Source organism: Diceros bicornis, chromosome 26 (genome assembly GCF_020826845.1).
Source record: "Diceros bicornis minor isolate mBicDic1 chromosome 26, mDicBic1.mat.cur, whole genome shotgun sequence".
Lineage (NCBI taxonomy): Eukaryota > Metazoa > Chordata > Mammalia > Perissodactyla > Rhinocerotidae > Diceros > Diceros bicornis.
In genome coordinates, this window is record NC_080765.1 from 29285588 (window position 1) to 29290783 (window position 5196).

Sequence of the window (5196 nt, forward strand, 5' to 3'; positions counted from 1 at the left end):
CCTTGTGGTTTGATGGCTTTCTTTAGTATTATGTTTGGGTTCCTTTCTCTTAGTTTTTTGTGTATTTATTGTAGGTTTCTGGTTTGTGATTACCATGGGGTCCATATACAGAATTGTTGATCTCTTTAGTTTGACCTCTGTCTGAAAGCTCTACTCTTTAGCTCCCCTCTTCCCACATTTTATGCTTTTGATATCACATCTAACCTCTTTTTTGTGCATTTGTATCCATTACCCTCTTATCATGGAAATAGATAATTTTTCCTATTTGTGGTCTTCTCTTTTCCCCTTAAATAAATCTCTTTAGCATTTCTTGTAGTACCGGTTTCTTGGTGACAAACTCCTTTATTTTTTCTTGTCTGGGAAACTTTTTATCTCTCCTTCCATTTTGAATGATAACCTTGCCGGGTAGAGTATTCTTGGCTGTAAGTTTTTTCCTTTTAGCACTTTAAATGTATCGTGCCACTCTCTTCTAGCCTGTAAGGTTTCTTCTGAGAAGTCAGCTGATAGCCTTATGGGGTTTCCTTTGTATGTAACTTGTCTTTCTCTTGCAGCTTTTAGGATTCTCTCTTTATCTTTAATTCTGGACATTTTAATTATGATATGTCTTGGTGTGGGCCTCTTTGAGTTTATCTTGTTTGGTGCTATCTGTGCTTCCTGTGCGTATATGTCTGTTTCTTTCCTTAGGTTAGGGAAGTTTTCATATATTATTTCTTCAAATAGATTCTCTGCCCCTTTGTCTCACTCTTCTCCTTCTGGGACACCTATAACATGGATGTTAGTGCACTTGATGTTGTCCCAGAGGTCCCTTAGACTGTCCTCACTCTTTTTAATTCTTTTTTCTTTTACCTGTTCAGCTTGGATGATTTCTTCTAGCCTTTCGTCCAGCTCACAGATCTGTTCTTTTGTATCTTCTACTCTGTTTTTGAGTCCTTCTAGTGAATTTTTCATTTCAGTATTGTATTCTTCATTTCTGATTGGTTGTTTTTTATATCTTCCATTTCTTTGTTGACGTTCTCACTGAGTTCATCCATTCTTCTCCCCAGATCAGTGAGCATCCTTAACACTCTTTGTTTGAACTCTCTGTTGGGTAGGTTGCTCATTTCTGTTTCACTTAGTTCCTTTTCTGGGCTTTTGTCCTGGTCCCTTACTTGGAATGTATTCCTTTGCCTCCTCATTTTGCTTCTTTCCCTGTGCTTGTGTCTATGTATCAGGTAGATCAGCTACGTCTCCTGCTCTTGGATAGGTGATCTTATATAAGTGATGCCTTATGAGTCCCGCAGTGTGCTTCCCTCAGTTCTGAATGTTCCAGGAGTGACCCCTATGTGGGCTACGTGTGTCTTTCTGTTGTGGCTTGTTTGCTCTCCCTGTAGGTGCCCAGGGAGGCTGAGCTATGCTCCTGGCCAGCTGTTGTAATACTCAGATTCTTGTAGTTGTTGTGGGCCCTTCAGTCTCTTTACTGGGTGTGGGAGCCACAGCACAGTTGGCTGCAAGTTCTAACAGCACATTTGTGTTGCAGTATTTCTTTTAAGTCAGTAGGCCCCCAGCATGGCAGGTTGTTAGGCTCAGAGGCTTACAATTGCTATAAGCCTCCAGCCTTTAGGTCTCTTGTCAGCTCTCTGAGGATTGCAGCTGGGTGGGGCTGGCCTCAGACACAGCAGCACCCGATTGTTTCAGGCTCTGGAAGGTGGGGCAAGCCCCTATGTGGGTCTTTGAGAAGCACAAGTCTTCTGCAGCTGACAAGCCCCGCCACCCACAGGTCCACATACACAGTCAACACAGTCCTGCCCCGTGTGTGTGCCCTGACCTCCCGAAGTGGACCCAGTCTCTCCACGACAGGAGCCCCACACACTCCACCACTGCCCCCCACTCTCCACCCGCTCCTTGTGCATGCCCTGCCCCACTATAGTCGGCTCAGTTGCCAGGCTTCAGAGAATCCAGTCACCAATCTGTGCAGGCCCACAAGTTGCCTGAGGGCTTGTTGTTGGGTGGAGCAAGTCCCTAGAGTGGGCTGCCTGCCCTGGCTGAGCTGGATTAAATTGGTGCTCTAGTAGGGGGGGCAGACCCTCGGCTAGTAGGCCCCAGGGAGAACTCCAATCGCATCTGCCAGCGTCTGTGTCAGCACGCCCACACCAGGCCACAACAATAGCCGCCGCCAATGTCCCAGTCTCTGGAGAGGTCTCAGCTCTCACTTAGATACACTCAGAGACTATCAGGTGAGTCTCTTTTCACCAAAGCACTGTACACCTTTCTTTCTGGTGATTTTAGGTTGCTTTCTGAAACAGGTGAATTTGTTAATGGGCCCTTTAAGAGCCAGTTTTAATTTCTTTGTGAACCAGCTTTTCTGGTGGTACTCCCCAATGTTTTAGTAGCAGGCAAAGTCAGATATTATGCCACTCATATTGATCATGCTGGGTCCAAAAAATGCCTACAGCGAGTGTGCTCCCCGGCTCAGGGCCCCAAGGAAGGCTGCATACCTTTGGGCTGCTCCTGGGCAGCTGTGAAGCTGGCGGCTTGTGAAGGTGGCATTTTTTCTCTCCATAAGGGAACTTCTGCCTCTTCCACCTCAATTAGGATTGTTGTTTGTTGCAGAATTTCCTCCTATCCAGTTTTCAGTTCTCTCTCAGGGGTAATTTTTCCATGAGTAGTTGTAAATTGGCTGTGTCTGCGGGAGGAGGTGAGTTCAGAGTCTGCTTACGCCACCCTCTTGACTTCTCTCATCTTGGCTGTTATTATCATCACTTTCTCCCTTTGCCCTGCCACGGATAGCTGGAGGAGTAATTGAGGGGATATACAGGTGTTAGCTGTGGTGTGATTCTTACCACTGATTTTGCATTGTCCCAGGAGATGACGATGCCCTCTGACCCCTTCTCTCTTGGCCCTCATCCTCACTGCAGGTAGTGAAGGCATTTGTGGTCCTGGCCCCATGGTTTCTGTCCCATGACCCCAGACCAGCTCTCCAAGGAGCTGCAGCAGCACATGAAGTCAATGACGGCCCCGTACAGGTACCCAACGAAGGTGAGGCCTCTAGGCTTCTGAACTTGAGGAAGGATGGATGGTTGTCCTCTTCTATTTCTCTCCTTCAGGCAGAGGATGAGGCCTCTAATTCCAAAGTTCTGCCTGACTATGACCAAGAAAGCCCAACTGTCCAGATGCCTGAAAATTGTCCTTAGCCTTTAAGTCACTCTGAATTGCAAGTCGGATGCTCCCGTGGGAACAAGTTCTAGCCAATACCTGGCCTACATTCCCACTTTCTGCACTGAGGTCTTGCTATATTATTCAGGATTATCTCAGTTCCAAGTGACAGAAATCCAACTTGAAGTTTGTTGCTCAATTGAAAAGTCCATGGGTGGGTGAAGCTTTAGTCATGGCTGGTAACAGGCGTTCAAATGATGTGGTCAGAGATGTCTGTTTCAACACTTGACTTTCCTTCTTTCTGTATTGGCTTCATTTCTTGAAATTCTCTACCTTTGTCATGGCCCCCAGAAGCTCTAAACATACATTTTTAGCAGCTTAGCAAATCCCACTAGAAAAAGAGCCTCTTTGGGGCCGACCTGGTGGCGTAGTGGTTAAGTGTGTGTGCTACACTTCAGCAGCCCAGGGTTCGTGGGCTTGGATCCTGGGTGTGGACATAGACACCACTCATCAAGCCATGCTGCGGTGGCATCCCATATACAAAATAGAGGCAGATGGGCACAGGTGTTAGAAGCCACAGATGTGGCTTTCTTCAGGCAACGTTCTCATGGAAAGATAGTTCTAGCTTGAGGCAATTTGCACAATCAAACTTCAAGAAGGACCCTATAAGTGAGGGTTCTGTTCCCATGTTAGGGGCATTTGTTGGGATCTGGAGCGGCACAGAAGCTTCGTTTCATGTGTCAGTTCTAATGGATTGGTAGTAGCTGCCCGGAAGCTGTCCTGGGGAAGACCCTGAAGCCAGATCCCAGTCCAACAGATATTAACCTGGTCTGTCCTGAGTATGGTGGTGTATATTTGTCAACACTTATTTATAGTCTCAAGTGACAGAAACCTAATCTCAGGCAGGAAAATTGGTTGGCTCGTAGAATCCAGGACAGGATATTAACAAGAGAGGAGTAGAGATGTAGATGGGCCTCCGGAACAATGTGAATCAGTGACTTGAACTCCTCTGAGATACTCTCTGCCCCTCATCTCCACGTCTCTGCACATCAGTTTTCTTCTCTCATGTAGAGTGGGTACCTCCACATGACAGAAATAATAACCACAGACAGTTCCCAAAATGTGCATTTTATGGCTTACACCAGAGAGAGACTGCCTGATAGCCTCTTTGGTAACAAGCACATACACAAAAATTTTGGAGAGGGATTATGATTAGCCCAGTTTGGATTTGAAAATTGTGGGGAATGACTGCTAAACCCTGAACCAATCAACTTTAGACGGGAGTTGGAATCATCTAAAAACATGACAGCTGGCCTGGCCCCATGGCTTAGCAGTTAAGTGCGCGTGCTCTGCTACTGGCGGCCCAGGTTTGGATCCCGGGGGCACACCGACGCACCGCTTCTCCAGCCATGCTGAGGCCACGTCCCACATACAGCAACTAGAAGGATGTGCAACTATGACATACAACTATCTACTGGGACTTGGGGGGCGGGGAAAGGAGGAGGATTGGCGATAGATGTTAGCTCAGAGCCGGTCTTCCTCAGCAAAAAGAGGAGGATTAGTATGGATGTTAGCTCAGGGCTGATCTTCCTCACCAAAAAAAAAAAAAAAATGACAGCTTCTATGAGAACCATATTTTTGTTGGGCTCAGCGGGATGACAGGTCTCCAGAGCAAGGATAGCATGGGATATAGGACTTTCAGAATGGTGAGTTTCTACTACAAAGCAGATGTCCACACGGCTGCCATCCTGAGCTTAAATCCCAGGGGGTGAAGGAGAAGACCCTCAGGAACGAGTACCAACATCATCTAGTATCTACAGCTTCTCCCTGTCATTTTCTGCCCTGTGCTTCCTCAGCTGGGAAGAACATCCCCACCTAAATCAACAAGTTGTGCCTTCCAAATTCCAGTGAGCTGAAACAAAGCCATAACTCTCGCAGTTAACCAGGAATGTGTGTCCATTTTGTGGAGGAAATTCCTGCTCCATGACCAATCTATTAGCCATCTCTTGCCAAGGCAGATGGTGACCTGAGAATTCTGTGCCTGCTTCCTGAGGACTGCCCACC

The 5196-nt window shown here is 46.8% G+C and overlaps 1 pseudogene; it reads left to right on the top strand.

Annotated features, from left to right (window-relative positions):
- Positions 1-5196, top strand: part of LOC131422551 (acyl-coenzyme A synthetase ACSM2B, mitochondrial-like) — a 72505-nt pseudogene that overhangs the window by 23280 nt on the left and 44029 nt on the right.